The sequence below is a fragment of the Dicentrarchus labrax genome, unplaced genomic scaffold, assembly GCF_905237075.1.
Source record: "Dicentrarchus labrax unplaced genomic scaffold, dlabrax2021, whole genome shotgun sequence".
Classification (NCBI taxonomy): domain Eukaryota; kingdom Metazoa; phylum Chordata; class Actinopteri; family Moronidae; genus Dicentrarchus; species Dicentrarchus labrax.
This window is the reverse complement of record NW_026136722.1, coordinates 5916653-5938191: the sequence shown is the minus strand read 5'-3', so window position 1 is coordinate 5938191 and position 21539 is coordinate 5916653. Positions and strand designations below refer to the sequence as shown.

The following is a 21539-nucleotide window of genomic DNA, read 5'->3' as shown; positions in this document are numbered from 1 at the left end:
TGATATATATATATATATCAATATGGTAGCACTCTTAACATGTGTTGAATAAAGCTCTGTGGATGACTGCGGTAATAAAAAGTCCCTGCATCAAAGCACATTTAAACATTAATGAAGGATTGTCTAGAGTCAGTGATATGTTATATTTATTTTATCTTTCTATATTTGAACTGAGTGGTTATTGCTTCTTCTTTTGACCCTAAATAACTTATTTGATGTCTTTTTTCTTACTATGCATTTTCAAGAAACATATGGGAGTGCTACTTACCATAAGGTTTTAGATATATGGAAATAATCTTAACATTTAACCGTGCAAGTGGGTATTCTTGATTGCATAAGGCATAGAGTGTAAAAAAAACATAGACATTGGGATTTTTTTCTTGGCGTCATCTTATCTTGTCTTGCAGGAGTCAGTAAATCCACATTTTGAAAATAGCATGGAGTTTGGAGAGCGACTACTGAAACCTGTAAGATCTGTCAATCTGTCGATTGTGCCTTTAGTACCCTGTGTTTGTGTCTGAAATATCCCTTCCTGCTTGAAAGACTGTTCTCTCAAATTCAGTATAATAAAATGCCACAAGCGATGCTTCACATCATGCCCAATGTGATCTTATAAATGCAATTCGAACTTGTCACATAGCAGCTGATATGTGAACAATAAACTAGCAGGAGGAAGAAAACATTTAAAAACCACATAGTAAAATGGGCATTTCTATGCTTGTTACATCACAAACAAGTCTTAAATCTTTGTGTGGACAAGTTATGCTTGGAAAAAACATACTGTACATGCACGTACACACAGACACAATGGGAGTTAAACTAGAAGAGTAAAATTTGTTTCTGGGATTAAATGGTAGCTCTAGATGTGAGTAGATGTTTTTAGTGAACCCACTGCCCCTCAGACAGACAAACACACATTCAGTACACAGTCGACATTACAAGAGTGACAACCAGTTATAAGAAAAAGTGAAGAACATATAGTGTCAGGCTCGTAGGCACTACTGTCCTGACACCAAGTGCTGAGTTAAGAACTGCAAATACTTGAGCTGGTGACTACATTCACAAGATTTATCACCATTTCACCCTCCCTCTCTCTCTTTCACCCCGTCTTCGTGTGTTCGCTCACTCCTCTGCTCTGGCAGTGAAAAAAAATTCTCCCGTATTTTACATTCACACTCCATTCCCTCTCTCTTCCATTCTGACCACACTCCATCCTTCCTCCACTTCCACTCTTAACCCAGCCTCCCTCGACTTAATTGATTGTCTCACCTGTCATTCTCTCACTTTATCTCCCTCTCTTCATTCTTTACTGTGGGTGCTCCCCTCTGAACTGGGACCCATTAGTCTCCCACTTGAAAGCAAACTCTTCAGTCTGATGCAAGCAGCCCAACATAAGGGTTTCTACTCAAGAAAGGCACTTAAATCCAATTAAATTCTACCAAAGTGCTTACCACAGAATATGGTCAACTATGAATTATCTCTGTTAAACTATGAGGAACAATTTCCTTTTCTAAATTATAAGCAACAGCAGCGGATAAGTCCATCAGTACACTAAGGAAAGGTTAAAACATTGATTATAAGAAGATTTAAAGGACCAGTGTGTAGGATTTAGTAGCAGCTATAGCGGTGTAGTTGCAGATTGCAATTCCCTCGCTTCACCATCCCCTCCCGAGCATGAAGGAGAAACTTTGGTGGTCACAAAAATGCGAAAGTGCCTATCTAGAGTATGTGATTGGTTTGTCTGTTCCGGGTTACTCCATGGAAGGCGACCTGCTCCCTCTGTAGATATAAACAGGCAATTCTGTGATAACGAGAAACATACCCATCTTTTTCAGGTGATTATATGAAAACGTAGTGATTAATATTATATTTAATTTTTGCAAATAGATCCCCCTAAATGTTGAACACTTGATCTTTAAATTAAAGGGCTCGGAAGTGTCACTCTTGTCGGGAATGTCCAGAGGGGACCTCCTAGAAAATCTCAAAATATGCTGAGGCTCATACAGAGTTTAAAGCTCAGCCGTAAGAGTTCCTCCACAACAGACTTTAGAAGGTCAACCTAAACTCATGGCAATATGTTTACCTTTTAGGAATTTGAGTTAACTAGAGTTCTCAATTAATTACAATCTAGAAATGCTCTGACTTGACGCTTAAAACGCACAGTGATCCAGAAGGGACGATATAAAGTATATATGTATATAAAGGCATGTATCACAGTATGAGGATCAGTAATATTACTTCCTTCTCGTCACTATTTAAATACAAGAAATTGTGTAGCATCCATGTTTGACAGCACACCCATGTCCTGAGGACACTTATGGAGCATATCAACCAAGAGGTGGAGCATCGTACCAACTGCATAGGCGCTTAATTTACAAAAATAAATAATTTGATTCAAGAAAAAAAAAATCGGCAACAATTTCTTTCTCATCTCAATTACAATTCTTTTTCTTTTTGGAGGTGATTTCAAAGTTTTTAAATAAAAGCATAATGCAAATGAATGATTATCTAATTAGTACACACAGTATACAAAATCAATTGTTAAAAAGGGATTTATTGATTACTCTGTGGGAATACAGGACACTTATCTACACATGCTGTCTCTTGCTTGATTGACAGAGGCCGTGCACAGATGCTTGACTTGGGGCAGAGGGAGAGAAGTAGCTATACTCTATCCAAGTGCGTCCACTTACCGAATGGCTGTTGAGATGAATGATAGATTAAAAGTGGATGGAGTAAGTCCTGTATCTGCTTTGCATCACTAAGGCGATGAGGTCAGATGGTGAGAAGTGGGTAGTGGGTTGGGTAGGAGGCAGAAAAGAAGCAGTGAAAGTAGTGCTGGATAAAGGAAGTGGCACAAAGAAACAAGGAAAAAAAGATAGCAAGAAGAAGCGTGGGAGAGAGGGAAAGCGTTTGTGATTAGGAGAAAAAGTGCTAGAAGAAAGAGAGAGTGTGGCTGAGAAAGTGAGAAAGAGATAAAAAGAGGGGGAGAAACAGGGAAGGAGGAGAAGAGACAGGGGGAGCATGAGATGACAAAGAACAATGTTGGAGAAAGTAAACAGCTGTTTTTGAGCTGACATTGGGAGACACATAACAAAAAAAAAAGCCTCATTATAACGCCTGTTGTCCCTTGGGCTGCTTTGGAGATTTTAGAAGCCGTCATTATCAGTTTACCTGCTATTCTCTATCTCTCTCGACCTCTCTCTCACCTCTCTGACAGTTTGGCAAGACTATGCTCCCATAATTATGTCTGTTTTTTTTAATGTTTTTTTCTGTCTCCCTCTTTTCTACCTGACACCCTCAAGCAAGCTACAGCAGGAGATCCAATTTAAAGAAAGGAGAATCAATGGCTGTACCTTTTCCCAGAGTGGTAACAATGTCCAGCACCCACTCTTGGTGGGATGATGTACATATTGTTGTATTCTATTAAATGTAAGGCTAGTTAAAGCTTGCTATAGATAGTTGTCTATCTATCTATCTATCTATCTATCTATCTATCTATCTATCTATCTATCTATCTATCTATTTTTTTCCTGCCCTCTCTTTCTCTGCCTCGGTGGGCGACAGTATTTCTTGTCTGCGATGATGATACGTGCATGTAGGCATATCAGCATATGGCCCGTGATCATACAGAAACAGAAGCTGGTTGGAAGAACAATGGCTTCGGTTGTGAGAACAATGGCTTTATACACTGCTGACTGCAACAGTAATGATCGCTGCCACATTCTCACTGTTTTGTAAGCCAAGTGTGCCTCGGTCGCACACACATAAATCCCAATTTTAGCAAAAGCACACACTGATGACGGGAAGAACGTTTGGTGTTATTAATGTGGATGTGTTTCACTACTTTCATATGAAAAATTTACATGTACCCATAGGTTTATCAATGTTTTACCTTTAAATCAGATATTAACTTATGTTTGTTGTGAGAGTTGCGCCGCAATGTGGCTCATAATTACACATGAAGTTAAAAAAAATATTTACCATGGTTATTCTGTAGAGGTTATATTAATTGGAGCAGGGTGTGAATTGGAGGTATCACTTGATAACTTTGTTGACCCCTGCAGAGGTTGTAATTTCTGTCTGGTGTCACAAAGACGACTCACCACCAAGCCCCATTTATTACATCATATTAAAAACAACAAATTAGACTGTTTATTTATCCAGTGGAGGTGGTGTAAAACTGCCACACCATTAACTGGATAATGAGACTGAAATAAACATTCACAAGGAGGAAATTAATTTTTCCTGAGGCACAAGGCAAGTCAGGTTAGCCTATCAGTCAGTCAGCAAACGCTGAAAGTGCAGTGAAGCTTCAAGAGTTACATTTAATGGGCTACAACAATCTCATCTTAATTCCACCTTTGCTCCTGTCATTATTACTGCAGCCGCTAGAGGACTTCATCACTTGAATGTAAACCGTCGTTGTTTGGAGCTCTTGCTAAAACGACTGATGCTGTCGTTGTTCTTGGAAGGACAGGGCAGTGTTCTTTTTCTTATTAATTCAGGATTTTGCATTAGTAGTGCCAACTGTTGCTGCACACCTAGCCACATGCCACAGGATTGTAGAATATCTGGTTCATCCATGCTAACACATAAAGTCAAACAATGGTGGCCTCATTTTATACTTCTATGATATAGTAAGCTATCCAAATTAATTTGAGAATGAGAGTAATCATTATTGTAAGTGTGGGCTTCAGAACTAGGCATTTGAAAAGCATAACAAAATATACATTTTTTTATTGACTGTAAAAGTTTGGAATACTTTGTAAAACTCCTTTGTGTCTATCTTGTTCTGTACTGCGATAATAAGTGTTTGAGTTGGGTTGTCTTTGAAGCAACCTTTTTGTCTTTACACCTATTTACCAACCCATACAGTGTGCAGTACGTGCTAAGTAGCTAACAGGTCGCTCTCATTCTAGGCTACCTAGATACTATAACCCTGACATGCTTCCCAGGTTTAAAATAACACAGGGCTAGGTCTCAGACGACACACTGTTCCTCATATAGTGCTCCAGTTTCATCTTCTTGGCAATGCATGTGTCTGTGGTGTTGATAGGTGTGTGTGTGTGTGTGTGTGTGTGTGTGTGTGCGCGCGCGCGTGTGCGCGCATGTGCGCGTGTGTATGTGTGTGTCTGCGTGAGCATCTTAACTGAGACTCTGCCACACACGTCCACACAAATTATGGCCCAGTAATAACTTCCTGTAACTCTTCTAAAAATACTGTATATCCAAACTTTTTAATGGCACATTTGCTTATTTGAGTAGAAGGCTGCAGCAGAGAGTGGCATGAAAAACAGCACAGAGCAAAAGGTTGGATGAAATGCGGCAAGGCTTGGGAACTGAACTCAAAATCAGTTCAGTTCCTCGCGGAGCTCACCACGTTCTTGTCAGCATCTGTGAATCTGGTATGTGTACACTGAGCCGAGTTTGTTTACTGAGCACATCAGCACAGCAGTCCTGTGTCTTGTATTATTTAAGATTCTGCAAGTATCCAGTGCAATCATTTGCAGATTTAATGGGAACAGACATTCATTAGTTCAAATGAATGAAATTAGTTATTTGCACAGATAGATCGGATAAAATGGAGTACTGTATGTGAAACGGAGACTGCTAGTCATGTCATAAACAGATGCCTCATCAAAAACAACCAGCCCCAACAAAATACATCAAATTGTTGCTATAGCACATCTGCAGCTTTGCACACATACACAGACAACATAGCACAATATTGTCACTGACAATAGATAAATAAGGCTGAACACTCTGTGGTCTTTTGGAGATGAAAAGTTTAAAGATGGACAAAGGAGTTTTTCAGAGATATCAAATATGCCTCTTAACTGTAACTAAGCGAGTCAATAATTTTATCAAACATATCATTCATCATTACACCAATGGGTATCACATTAGTCGTGTCAAATTACTGTGAAGAACCTCTTTAAAGGAATTTAAAGCTGCTGGTAAACGTTTAATCTTGCCATGTAAAACATTTGGATTCCCTCACAGCTATCAGTGCTGAACCTCTCCCTATACTGCCCTTTTATTACAGTAATAGTTTCAAGTAGACTAAAAATAGCCTCTCTGTCGATATCTTATTAACACTCACATCTCTGATTAATTTCAGTCAGGTTTCACATCACTCCACAGGGCGGGTAATGGACTGATGCTCTCTTCATTCTAACACATCACATTTCTTTATTAAAAGACAGAAAATATAGACTATAAGAAGTGCCAGAGAATCATTGATGCATGCATTTCACAGTGGTATAGTGGCATAAACGCACAACAGCTAATCAGGAGTTTTACGTGAATGACACCTGCATACTTGATATTAGTGATAATAATAGTAACTACACCTTGCCTGTACAGACGCTGGTTATGAGTGTTATGATGCCCACGAGTGTCTGGAGAAAATGAAAACCACAGTGAAACAGAAGAATCTTGAATAGCCTGTTTTCACAAGGTATTTCTGATCACTATAGTCAGTGGTGTCTGAAGAAGTGAGTATATTCTTTATTTATGAAAGTGGCCCGTCCAGCAAAGGATAAACTGTGTTTTAAACAATGATATGTAAGACTATAGTTCACCCAAAAATGGGACAGTTTTATTTGCATATTGTCACTTAACTTCTGCTGCTTTACTTCAGGCAGTAAAGGATCATTATGAAATAGTCAATCAATAGTGGCACACAGACTGGTGGATGAGAAAACTACATAATTAGGCATTTTGATTGAACTATTCCTTATTCTTTTCTCCATCCACTCATGAAAAATGGACAACTATTCTCTCACCTTGCAAGGAATCTATGGGTCAGTAATTTGTAAACTGTCTCATGGATCCGCTGACTTGCACTGCAAAAGATAGTGTAGGCCAGAATGTGTCACCATCATAAAATCATTTTGTCAAGGTCTTAAACAGGCCTAATGCATGAATTTAAATAACAGGCCAGGTAGGCCGTAGGCTGTATTTTTCTTCCTAGCATAGAGAAGCAAAGACATGACCCCCCCAGATTGGCTAATCCTGATATTCATCACTCCTCATGCCTAAACCTCACCAACCCAACCAACAAAGGCAACTAATTGCCAGTCAGAGGCAAAGTAGGGCGGGTCATGTTTTCGCAGGAAAGAAAATGTGTCTTGCAGCACACTACTGAATGATGCGTATCAGAGGGATGTGGATTTACAAGATGCAGACTGAAAAATAAAATAACTGTATACCTGCAATACAGCACAGATTTATTAACTGTCACATAAGCTGCTGGTCTGAACAGTACTGCAACTTGTACGTGTAAAACACACTATGCAGACTGTCCACAATCTCTGTAAACAAGGCATTACTGGATATGGTCATACTCTGATTTCCAAGCATACACCCCCATCCCCTGCCTACCCACCCTTTTTCTGAGAATAGTGAACATTACATGGACCTAGAAATGTCATAGCAGTCATAAAACATACATGGTAGATACACAGTGAAAACACACACTCACTCATTTGCACTATTCCCTGCTGCGAGAAGTATCTGCCCATGAAACAAAAAACTCAAAGAAAACCCCAAGCTGGGTTTGGATGCACAAAATTGCCATGGGAGGATAGTCTGAATGATCCTTCATTCCTTCTTTGATCACATTTCTCTTTCTTCCTCTGCCTCAGACTCTGTCAGTCATTATATTTTTTTAGTTGAACTGCTGTTGTTTAGCAGTGGCTTCTGGATTAGGTTTTTGCAAGAATACTGATCTGATTACAGCACTAGATAGGTCAGCTTATGCAACATGTATGGCTCGCTGCATGGGGGATGTCTCCCTCTCCCTCATGCTCTCCTACTGTTCCTTCTCCTATGTTCTCCCACTCTCTTAGTTTGTTGGTCATACCCTTGGTGGATTATATGACCAACTGTGTTTAGTTATTTTAAAGGGCCGGAGCAATGAACCACCTGATTGGTTGTGTCTGCTGTAGTCTGACGCAAATGGATGCTTACTAAAACAAGCGGAGTGGATTGTAGAACTCACAATTACTGGGAAGAAAAATGAAAATTGTCACTATCAGGAACCACAAAACTGTTTTACATTATAAAATATTACACAGCTAAAAACCTACCAACCAGCCCTCTTTCTATTAACCTTTTTTTTCTTTCCTTTTTTCCCTATAGAAAATGTTACGTTTTCATCTGGTGGATAGAGGGCCATGAACGTCAGTGTGGATTAGAATGGATAAATGAGGCTCATGCAACCTCCTACTCTTCCCTTAGACACATACATTGCTGTCTTTTGCAGACTTAAATGCTCTCCATTTGTATGTCATGAACAAGGACTGTGCTATCAAAGCAATGATGTCTCTTCATGTCTTTTATTCCCCTCTGTTCTGTTTTTCTCCTCTCACACCATCCCAATTTCCCCTTCTCCCCACTCCCATTATGTCTCTTCTCTTCTCTTCTCTTCTCTTCTCTTCACCTCTATTCTCCACCTCTATTCTCTTCTCTTTAATTGAGGGTATGCTACAGGCAGTGTGTGTGTGTGTGTGTGTGTGTGTGTGTGTGTGTGTGTGTGTGTGTGTGTGTGTGTGTGCATGGACTGTGTTAGTGAGTTTATAAGTACGCTAGTAATAGAGCTGACTGCTAAAGTCAATATGTTGGCAGTGTACTGAGGACATACCATATTTAATGGTTTCTCTTCTAAAGAAATATAAATGCAATTACAGTTATAACTGCAATTCATCCTTAGTTCTTTTTCTGTCACTGGCACTCTTTCACACACAAGGCACTGATAATTACTTCAAGGTTGTAGCTCCATTAGCCAACAGACCTGGCAAGCTGATTAACACTTCAAAGAGTAGATAGAAAGAATGAGGGAGGATGCTGGGAGCCAGAAAAATGTGAGGTAATGTTAAAACATTGGGTTTAGGAAGGAGAAAGAAAATTAAACATGATATAACATGGCATATATATATATATATGTATATATATATATATACATAATGCTTTCATTTGTCTCAAAATCCATCACACTCTCTCTGTGTGTGCCTCTTTGTCACTGGGTACATCTATGCATGCATCTGTGTGTACCGTCTGGTCTGTGCTTCTGAAGGCACCCATGCAAGTAGGAGCACATTGAAGGAAGGGATGAAATAATAAAGGAAAATCTTTAAATACAGGGACAGAGCAACAAATATATTGGGAGAAACTGAGAAAGGGACAAGAGAAAAAAAACAAACAAACAGATTTGATCTCTTTACTTTCTATCGGCATGGCAGCTAGACTCAAAATATAAGCTCAGTAATCGTGCAAATACTGTATCAAAGGAGGAATGGGCCAGTGACGTAACCTAATGTGAGCAGGATTAGTAAATGCTAGACACAGCATACTGGCACACTGACTGCCACCACAAAAAGGAGTAGGAGAGGCAGGGACACAGTGAGGCTAGAGTAAGTGAGTGAGAGACCTGGAGAAATAGAAAGAAGTATTTGTATTTGTGTGTTTATTTTTGTACGCAATTGACCACCAGCCACTGTCTTTCACACACAGATAGAGAGGAGAGAAAATATATGCAGCCTAATAGCGGGAAGAAAGAGAAAAAGTAACTGGAAGAAAGTGCACCAGTGATACAGGGGGAAGACAGAGTTACAGAGGTGTGCATAGAGATTTGTCTACGTGCATAAAAACACTCTTTTCCCTTCCTGCTTTCATCCCTCACTGTTGAATTTTAATCAAAGCTGAAACCTGCATGTGTAAAGGATACAAGATGGGAAAGTATGTTTCACAATACATAAAGTTTAACACAAAGTCAGCGGGAAAAGTCAAGATTTAAGTGCAGCTCTCCACTAAGATCTAACAATATCTCCAGGTTGGGGCTGTTTTTTCTTTTTCTTTATACTGGCCATGACACTGTAGTTAAGGGTAGCCAGAGCATGGGTGTACACAGCAGATATTGTGGGCTTTTAATGTATTAATCCAAATGTTTGTACTGATAGTCAGTGGCACTAAAAACAACATCCATCCAATTAATCAGAGTCTTTATGACTAGTCCACCTGGGAGCATAAATGGTCACACCAACGCACATCCATGCCCATGTATCGCTCCCATACAGACAGACTGATTAACACACAGATAACCTCCTCGGCTGAGATAAGCATGGTTAAACGCAGGGGATTAAGCAGCATTCAAAGTCAATGCAGTGGTATTAGATACAAAGTGGCAATAGATTTAAACAGCTGATATATAATTATGGGGTAAAAATAAGAAACCTTCCTACACAGTGGAGTAAGAGGGGAATAGAGTCATATACAGAAAATAATATTCCATTTAGTGTTTAAAATCGTTTATGATAGGAAGATTATGTTCGTCCATTCTGGTCTGAGTATGATCTGATGCACTAATGAATGGTTTTGAGGTTATTCAGAATAGGCTTGTGTTGTCAAGAAATGTAATAGGCAGCTGTGAAACAGCAATAAAACTTAAAGATAATACAAATCTGCATATGCAAAGAATATGGCGAATAAAAAACAGGAGAAATAGGCTCACTGCTGAGGAAAAGTACACTGGGTATCAAAAAGGTATTTGACAGGTGCCAATCTTGTTCCCAACTACCTGAAATGCTGATTTGCTGGTAAATCTAAACCAAGCTGCAGTAACCTTTACCCATCTGCTCTTTCAAGTCAAAAAAGTGTCCACAAACGACAGTTTACAGCCACTTTGACGTCTGAGATAATGGGAAAAGCAAGGTAATGAAAGTCTTGGTGGAAATCAGTCAAAGCTCAGAACTTATCAGTAAAACATGTCACACACTTGATGAGACTCAAGCTGTGAGGTAATTTAATGCTTCATTCCTTCAGCACCCACATACACAGACAAGACTCCAGACAATGCAGACACACACTCTCTCTCGCTGTCTCACACACACACACACACACACACACACACACACACGCACAAAATGTCTTTCCATTTATCACTTCCAGACTGCTCTACACTCACACATACACAAACATACATGCACACACAGCTAAGTTGTCACACACACACACACACACACACACACACACAGAGCCAGACACAAACATACACAAAGTCTCAGTTCTAGGCTGCCACCCAATCGATAATCCCATTATAGCTGAAAAGGCTCTTTTATTTGTTCTGATTGAGTTTGGGAGGAGGAAGAGGCACGGCTCATAATTAAAGCAGGATTTGCTAGATTGATGGTTAAATGGGGTGGATCGGAATTTAAGCAGACACTTGGGTTGTGGCACAAAAACATTACGATAGAGTATCTATCCCATAAAGACACAGGCTAAAATGTTGTCTCCCTTCATCCTTTGTCCCTTCGTAATTCCGTCCCTCCTCTACTCACCAGTATGTCTTTCACAACCTCTGAATGTCGTGGAGATACAGTATGTGTGCACAGTTGGGTCAAAAGAAGACCATAGCTTCAACTGAAATGCACTTATCTCCAAGTAGAGTCTACTGGCCTTGGCCATTGAGTGTTTCCACACATTGACATTTAGAGCCATGACAAAGACACAGGGCATATACTCATTTGCATTCTCAAATACTTTGATGTCTTCAGTACACCAAACTCCTGCTTATGAGTATATACACGATCGCTCTCAACATACAACATAAAAATACATCTTACTTTAAAAGCCCCTCAGAGATTTGATTAAAGGACACTGTGATGAAGAACTTTATCAAGAAAGTGCCTTTAAGCAACCTAAAAATCAGTGTGAGCACTGTGTGCTATACGGTACCCCAGTGCAACAGTTCCCTCAGGTTGCTGCTGTTTCAATCTGGTCTTCACTGGTATTCGCACCGCAAAGTGTGGAACCAATGATACAGTCCGCTCCTTTGCAAAACACCAGCTAAGGTTAAAGTCGTACAGTCAGTTTTCAGTCTGGGTAGACTAACAAGCCGTTTTAGGACAACTCAGTAAAATGTGCAGTGTTTTTTGGGTGGACTGTGAATCAAGTTTGTCACGTGTCAGGTTTCGTGGCCCACTCTGATCTGGTCAGCGCCTACTGTATCTAACGTTATATAGGCTTACACTCGCATATCGCTTTTAGTGTACTCTCTGCCAGATACTTGTCGTTGTGGTGGAAAAAGCTATAATCAATTTAATTTTCAACTGACTATAAATTATGTCTGTGTGCTGGTAAAATATGATAACAGGGTTGAGTTCCTCTGTCTACCACTGCCACAGCTTATAGATAGACGCAAACACCTTTCTCATTCATATGAGGTGTATGCCTGTGATCAAGCTCAGGATAAATTAATACTAATTTGTGTGAAGACTGAGAATATGAAAGTTGAGTGTCGTCATAATATATGATGTGATTTTGTCAGTATAGCCCTCACCTTGTTCACACATGTTCTTTGTACAGACACTGCTGTTCCTGAATATGTTGCTACCAATAACACCTTCAACAACTGAGAAACCTGCAGCATTGAAAACACTTTCTCTGTCTCCTCCCCTGCCTTGTTTGTGTAAAATGGACACATCTCTCTCTAAGAAACAATAGTGCATAAAACAGCCTGACACATGCCGATGAAAGGCTGCAGTCCTCCAGGAGCACAGCCAACACGTGACTGGAAGGAGGCAAACACCTGAAGTGTTAACAGAATTTTAACAATGCTGGTAATGACTTTGAGATTTTAGAGTGGCAGGCCAAATGTCTTCCTGAATCTCAGTGAGTCAATAATTGCTTTCTTTAACAGCCTATAACAGTTAATAGATTCTCTGTTGGTTAACTGAAACAATGATAATATCTAAATATTCTCTCTTTAGCATGCCTGGAAAGATGTCAGCCTTTGGCTCACTGCAATTGCTACAACAGTAGTTTTATGCTACTGGCGTTGAAAATTTTGCCTTTTTATGTGAGTAGTACTCACCCAGTAGAAAGATACTTTACATTCAAAAGTAATTGAGTTTGTCTTGAAATGCAAACTAATTGGTTAAGTAAATATACAGTACAAGGGAGACAATGATGCACTCAGTCACAAAGCCCTAAAGTGTGTTTCCACCTGTTCCACGCTGTTGTTGGTTTGTGAATCACAGGCTATTCTATATCCACAAAAGCATCTGGAAGTTTTATTAGTGCTCCTGTCAGACTCAAAAAGCCCTAGAAGAGGCCCCTAGAGGCCATTCTGCTTCTACTGCACTGATTGGACCAAAGTGATTTGAAATGATTGACTAACTCACAGTGCCATCCTCAGAGCCCTCTGAGAGTTTCACAAGTGGGCTAAAAGCCTTCAAATATAATAGGAAGGGGGATTTACTCTTATAGGTGATTATATCACTGTTAGATGTTACTGTGTGACCAAACATATAAATGTCCAAAGGGTTACAGTTACTGATTAAGCAGGTCACAGCTGATTATATAAGCAACATGCAATATCGCATTTTAAGTATATTTACTCAAAGACTTACATCAGATTTTTTCATGCTGCTATGTGTCATGTGTACACATGCAGCTATACAAAGTGACAATAAAAAAAGGCGCTGCGCACACTAAAATTTGAGTATTAGCGCTTCCATTTTATTTCTGTTTTCTTGAATGTTTTTTTCATGAAGTCACTGTCCTCCGCCAGTGAACTGAGGTAGCGAAAGGCGACAGTCAGTGTCTTACACGTGACGACTTCAATCCTATTAGATTGATGTCCACTTTTGAGCCATTCCACAGAAAGGCTCAAGCTCACAGTGACTTGTGGTGCATGTAAGGACACTGTACTCATGTGACTGTATGCTGAAATGAATGTGCAGCACACAGTCTTTGCTTGAAACCATGTATGACATTGAGGAACAAGGATCATTGTGTGCACATTATTATCTTTTATAAAATTCCACTGCACAACAAACAGAAGAAACAGGTGGAAAAGACACCAGAATGAGAGGTTAAACGACTAAGTGCCTATTCAGTTGCCTCAACTACACATTTGTGATGAAATTTGGTACACTATAAGTCACATTTTTCTCGCAGCTACCTTCCTACTGAGCTGATTGTGAGTGGCATCACCGAGTCTGTGAAAATGAAGCATATTTTGGTTCCCAAAAAGGAAGAGAAAATTCTAATTCAACCCTGCACAAAGCTTCTCAGAATCTACATTGCCAGACTAATTTCCATATAGTTGCAATATTTATTCTGCAGAAGAGGCTACAGTAAATTGACACAACAAGACATCAAATGGCATGCATATACAGTGAAGGCTCTACTGTCCGGGTGACAATTTTAGCCTTTAGTGGACATGCATTTACTGTTTTGGCAAATTATTGTCACAGTGTAGGTGACACAGCTTACTAGACTATAATTGTAGATAAGCAGTGATGTAGCATAAGTTCCAGTTGGTAGTCAAAAGAAGAAAAACCATGCACATATTGTATTAAGTACTACAAGGCAGTGTTCACCTCATTGTAATACTTGTACAATAATGTACGGTATATTGTTATGCTCCAAAGCTGTGTGTTATCTTCTCTTCTTTTTAAAGAGATGGGCATTAGAGAGGGGCAATACCATATATTTCCTTTTTTAAGTCTTTCTTTTTCTCCAGACTTGACTTTATTTCCATGTATTCACTTTTGCAACAAATGTTCAACCTCTTCCCAGTCAATGAATTATGTTTCATATTATGTCCAACGGATACAATAGCTTCCATTTTTCCAATCTTGTAGCAAAGCCATGCTGGTCCCATTGTTTACTCCAAATTATTGTTGTTGAAAAGAAAATTATACTATATAATATAAAATAATAATGCTTGCGTATAGTAATGCTGATTGGACTTTTATTTCCTTAAACCATTTAAGGTAGCCTACAATACAGTACTGGTGGCATTGATCATACTAATAGATAGATAGATAGATAGATAGATAGATAGATAGATAGATAGATAGATAGATAGATAGATAGATAGATAGATAGATAGATAGATAGATAGATAGATAGATAGACTTTATTAATCCCCGAAGGGAAATTGGGTCGTCATAGCAGCCAGGTACATTTAAATACAATTAAATACAACAATAGAATAAAATACTGAGGTAGAAAAGATAAAAAAGATAAACAGATAAATAAGGTGTAAGATGTTGTAGTTGCAAGATGGTGGTAATAGTACTGATGATATGAAGGGTAGTGTTATTGTTAATAACAGTATATAATGATAATATTAATAATAATAATAATAATAATATATATATATATATATATATATATATATATATACATACATACATATTTTGACATTTAATGTTAATTTGTTTCTTTTTTTTATTGGCACAATCAATTGCTTTTTAACTGACTACATGTGTAACCTCCATTTTTTGTGATGCTATTGTCAGGACACTGAGTCTGTTCCCTGACAATAGCAATTAACATAATGACACATGATCGGCACAAAATGGTGCTGAAACTTTATTTCGTGAATAGGAAGGTGGATAAACCGAGTTGAGTTTACTCTGCATTATTACATTCTTCTAAGAGTAGCAAGATTTTCCTCGGTGCTAGCACAGTGGGCGGGAAGAGAACGGAGATGAAATAATTACAACAATTACTTCTTTTACTTTATCTGCCTGAAACACACAGCACACTTGCATATGCACACACAGACAGAATATAATAGCTGTGGTAAGTGAAGTACTGTCAGCACTAATGACAGTGTTGCCAGTAAAATAAGTGTAATAAAAGCAGGAAAGATGGCATAATATATGCCTGTGAAGACACTAACTAATGCTTTCACCCGAGTGTTAAACTGTATGGCAAAAGCCTCACACACACACACACACACACACACACACACACACACACACACACACACACACACACACACACACACACAGACACTGCACATACACACGTAACATACATGACACACACATGCAAATATACATACGAGCAAGAACATTCAGGCGAGAGGTTGTGTTGTTGCACACACATAAGATTATAGCAATACTGTTCTGTGCTTTGTCTGTAACACTTCAGGGAAATAAAGATCTGCCATGCTGGGTGTATCCTTAGGAAAGCACACAGCATTAAAAGTTAAAAACTCTGAGACACTCAGAATCTCAGTTCAATACACAATGGGAAAGAAATTAAAATCATTATTATAAAAAAGACTTTCCTACCTGTTTTCTCTCTTCTTTGCCTCCTCTGACTACTCGGTTATTTGTATCGAGACACAAATGTGCTCCTTTCTCTTGTCTGGCCACTCTGCTGTGTATCCTTTATGAAGATTTTCTGGGGTGGGATGTTGTTTCCAAGTTTGGTAGGTGATTGAGGTTGCCAGGGTTACAGGAGACACAACTGGGCCTGAATGTGAAAAAAAGGAAAATGCAAATGAAAAGATGAGTTAAATGAAAAAAAAAAACTACATCACTGGGTATTTTGCAATCAAAAAAAGACCACTTAATTCAAAACATTTATTATTTTTGTTTCTAATTTCATGTACAATGACATGCTAATTTAAACGATTATTTACAGTCACTTACTTTATTTAACTGACAAGCAATTTGTTCATTACATTAATTCATGTAACCAGTAAATCTGAGTATTACTAATTGTAATTCAAGTTTCATATAAGTGGCAATCATGCTAATAATAACATTCAAAATGTAGCTTAAATTTCTACAGATAAGAACAGTATGTTTAGTGTTTAGACAAATAGAAAAAATGATAGTAAATAAAACATCACTCAACATGAAAAGATTTCAAAAGAAAATGGAAATCAGGGGGACTGGCAATGTGGGTGAATACACAAGAGTTGAGACTACAGTCAGATGGAAAGAAAAGGGTGAGAGAGGAAGAGCAAAGAGAAAGGGAGCGAGAGAAGGTTTTCAGAAGCATACAGATTTTTCTCTGCATCAAGACCATGAAGAAATGCGCAATGGACCCATGACAAGCATAAGAAACAATACTGCTGAGAGCATGGAAAAGGGATGAATCTATCTATCTATCTATCTATCTATCTATCTATCTATCTATCTATCTATCTATCTATCTATCTATCTATTTATCTAACTTTTTTCTCTTACTTCATTTCAGCTGCTGTGGTTCACCTAAATTAACATTACCTGGGCAGATAAGCAGTATAACAATAATGGCTGATGATGCATCAGAGGGGTACAAGGTGACAGATGGCTCGATCTGTAAGTGGCACTATATATAATGAGATGCTACCTATCTCCCTGTTTCAGTCACATAGCAGGACACCTGTCACAGCACACCTCAAGCCGTCAGTACACAAAGCTCTGCCTATCTATGAATAATTTGTGCAAATAACTGTCAGAGAAACTGACATCCCCCCCCCCCCCCTCTTTCTCTTTCTCTCCTTTGTCTCTTTCTCCCTCCCTCTCTCTCTCTCTCTCTTCATTCCCTGACAGACACACACACACACACACACAAGACACAGACATACCCACACAGACTCTAGAGTCTAAATCAGTTAGGGAGAGCCCGGCCCGCTGCCCCTAAAGTGAGCTGAGCGTGACATCTCATTTTCAGCAGTAATACTGGGTTGGTCCTGCTCCTCCCTTACAAGTTAAATGGAGAAAGAGCGCTGTAGTACACTTGATCATGACTGGGCACAGTAAGTAGGCATATGCATGTGAGAAAACAAGAGCAAAGGCCTGCTGACAACACGCACAGGCCGAGGAAAACACACATCCTATGAGCTCTCACTCAGAGAAATATACTTGTAAGTGACATGAGTGTATGCACCCTGCAGGCCTAAAACAAACACACATACGCATATATTGTAAAAGCACAAACACACAGGGTTTCAAGTTGACTAGAAAAACAACCTAGAAGAGCCTCCCCAGTGCTCTCTCATGCAAAGGCTGAAACTAAAAAATCTCAAGACAAAAACTGTTGCAGTGTTGTTTCTTTTCTCAGTTAAAGAAGCATCACAACACTCAAAGCACTGGTTAAAAAATGGGAGCACAAATGAGGGCTACTTGTTTATGGTGTTCTCAGTATTTGTTTATTTGTAGACTTCATCATATGAATATAAAAATATCATAAAATAGTGAATACATTTCATCTGATCACATTCCTCAAAAATGCTGTTTTATTCTCATGAATGTTGATTTAGTATTTATGTTAGGATATATATAAATATATTTATATTTATTTACAAATAGGACTATCCAGTGTTTCCACAACAGGCAAATTCTGGCTTAAAGGACCATACTAGGGCTGTCAGTTGAGCCTCGAAGAAACATTGTCCAAATGTACTGTACATTCATGCTTGAACCATTTACATTTTGGTAACTCCAAGAGTTTTCCCCTGGGGATGCCCTCGGGTCAAATTGTCAACTTTCTACCCAAGATGTCAAGAAGTAATGGCTAGATTTCCATTAGATTTGCTGGGGATATTTATGCTCCCTTGAGGATGAATTCCAATATGTTGGGTGAACCCTCTCACATTTCATGTTGAGGCAGCAGTTTCCAGCTAAATGGTAAATGGACCTGTACTTGTATAGCGCGTTTCTAGTCTTCCGACCACTCAAAGCACTTTTACACTACGTGCCACATTCACCTTTTCACACACATTCACTCAGCGATGGCAAAGTCCATCGAACAGAAACTAATCATTCATACACATTCACACACCGATGCATAGCATCGGGAGCAATTCGGGGTTCAGTATCTTGCTCAAGGATACTTAAGACATGTGGCGGGAGGAGCCAGGGATCGAACCAACAACCTTCCTCTGAGCCACAGCCACCCTGTGCTTTGCACCACAAGTCTGCCAAAATTTGCTGAGCAAATGTATGCACTCCAGAGAATAAAAAAAAACTGTACTCTTTGGACACTCTGTGTTTTCTTCTTTCACAGCTCTCTTATGTCCACAATTAGATTTTTGATCACATGGCTTCCCTGTAGTGACACCATCAGCCCAGACTTTCATTTCTAACCCCACTGATACCGCTCTAAGGACAGCATGTTGTTACTGTATGTTGATCATTCTGTTGAAATAGTCACACTGGGGGACTGCAGTTGAGGCTTTACATTTTCATCTTTTTTTTCAGTTATTTATGATGTATTGATGTGCCTAGGGGCAGCTGTTCAGGAGGTACAGCAGATCATCCACAGAAGGTGCGTGGTTCAATCCCCGGGTCCTCCCGCTGGATGTCATCGTCCTTAAGTGAGTTACTGAATGTGACATGTAGTGGAAAGTGTTTTGACTGGTCAGAAGACTAGAAAGTAGAGCTGCAACATAATAGTAGACTTCATCGTTAGTTGATGGGAAGAGTCTTAGTCAAAACACTTTTCATTAGTCGGATAGTCGGAGAAAAACAACGTCAAACTCTGTTACAGTTCAAACTGATAACGTAATACATCATCCATCGATAATTCCACCAGTGTTTGATTTTGTGAGGTTAGAAGTTATTTATTCTGTGTTTTGTACAATGAGATTTCTGTGACGTTATACTATAAATAAATGAACTAAATCTTCAGTCTTCTCGCTGGTTGCTATGACACATTTAACAAGAGGGTGTGATGTTAAAATATATATGTATATAAATTATTAAATCAATATCATAAACGTGCGGTGACTAGTCTACTATTGGCTTTATCTATCCACTAATAGTAAGTGCAGTATACCAGCGCTTTTGCTACTATCATGTTAAAAGGCTGTAATATCTTGGTATAGTCCCTGTCAGCAGTTTTTTTTCCCTTCTCCTTCCCTGTGTGTGTGTGTGTGTGTCTATGTGTCGTGGGCACGGCTTACCTCTCCTTGCACCTCACTCTCTGTCTGAAATCATCTCATCAACTCGCAGTTCAAGAACTCCAGCTCTTCTTCACCAGATTGTTCTGTAAACTCAGTGGTGGTGTGACTCTCAGCTACTCAGTATGAGTTCTTATTAGTTATTTTTAGTGATTTTTTTTCTTCTCGTGCTTGAGCTAACTTGGAATTTTCCCGTGTCCCATGATTCCATACTATATAACAGTTCCTTTTAGCTTTCTTTTGTTGTTTTTGTTGTTCTTTGGTCAATTCTTTTCTTTTTCCCTCTGCTGATCCTTTCCCAGTATTGATCATAGCCACAAAACATAGCAGCAAAAATAAAATGATCAAAAAGTCCTGCTTCCATTTAACTTCCTTTTAGTGTACTACTGCAAAACATTTTTGGGAAAATGTAAACACAGGCTTCTCCAATCTGCGTACCGTAAATCGTTTCATCTGATTTTCTGGTGGAACCATACCCGCTAATAGGTATTAACAATAACTATATAGAAATAGCCAGTCTTCTTGCTGATGGTCTCCTTTGCTTATGTACATCATATAGAGGCATCAGTAATACATTGAGACTGTTTTATAAGCAGTTAAAAACTCCTTGTAGTAGCTTTAAGAGCCCTAACTAATCCATCATGTACTTGTATTTCATCTTTCATGCAACACAGAGGAAGGATATCACATGTTGCTCTCTCACCAGGCAATGAAGCAGTGCTTTTCTATCTAGTCTCAATGGCATCCTCAATAATGGATGGACATCATGTCTAACTACTGTCTCAGCTTCTAGTCTGTATTTATAATAGTGAAATTCTGTAGACACAAGAAACATTAATATTGAAACTAGCTCAAACATGTTACCATCACTTACACAACTTTTTTTAGACACTGGCTTCAGCAACATGGCCCCCAAAGGGACTTAGAGCTTTTTGGTAATTATGTCTTAAGTTTTCAGCAGTGATAATTGTGTTAATATTAATTTTGCTTATTTATCTCTCTATTACAGATATACACTTTCTCTCTCATAAGCACATCAACGAGAAGCAGCTGCTGACACAATGAGAGGGTTGGAAGTGAATCAGTTATTATTCCTTTGTTCAGCTGTATATATATATATATATATATCCACACACACACACACACACACACACACACACACACACACACACACACACACACACACACACACACACACACAAGAATGCACATTCACACAAGAAAAGCCTTACTCATAGGTGCAGTCAGCATTTTTATAGCCTCCACACTTTCTCATGGGTCCATGGGTGGATTACACAAATGAGTTACCCATTTCATCAAAGTGAACAGGGAAAAATAACCATAAGGAGAGGAGTGGAGAGGACTGGAGAGATGGAGGACTGAGGGACGAAGAAGAAGAAGAAGAAAAAGAAGAAAAAGACAAAGAGATAATGAAAGTGAGAACAAGAAAGCAAAGGGAGAGAAAGGTGGGAAAGAGGGAAGGAGTCATCACAGGTAGTTTGAAAGTGGTAAGAATACAGACAGGGTTTTGGCACACTGGAATAGAGTCTATTTACACCTTGCTAGTCTGACAGCCTGTTGTCTCAAGACCAACTGAACCTATGCACTTGCTGTGTGTGGTTTTCTGTCAAAGGATGATGGACTTGTAGAGTGGATAAAGTGACTCTGAACTTCATCCCTAACTCCAGCTCAGAGCAGCAATTAGGGAGAAAACTAATGTCTGGGTCAATCAATCAATGCCTCATTTACAGTAAAGTGGGCTTTCAAATATTCAGTCCTTTGCATGACGGTCACAACTGCTATAATAAATGGCCCTTAGAGTGACTGGTTAAAT

The 21539-nt window shown here is 39.0% G+C and overlaps 1 protein-coding gene across 2 annotated transcripts in view; it reads right to left on the bottom strand.

Moving 5' to 3' along the window:
• Positions 1-21539, bottom strand: part of LOC127356594 (protein phosphatase 1 regulatory subunit 29) — a 74964-nt gene that overhangs the window by 36761 nt on the left and 16664 nt on the right. For both annotated transcript variants that reach the window (XM_051388464.1, XM_051388463.1), the window contains exon 2: positions 16101-16284. The gene's annotated coding sequence lies outside the window, so the exon portion shown is untranslated. The remainder of the gene's footprint in view (positions 1-16100; positions 16285-21539) is intronic.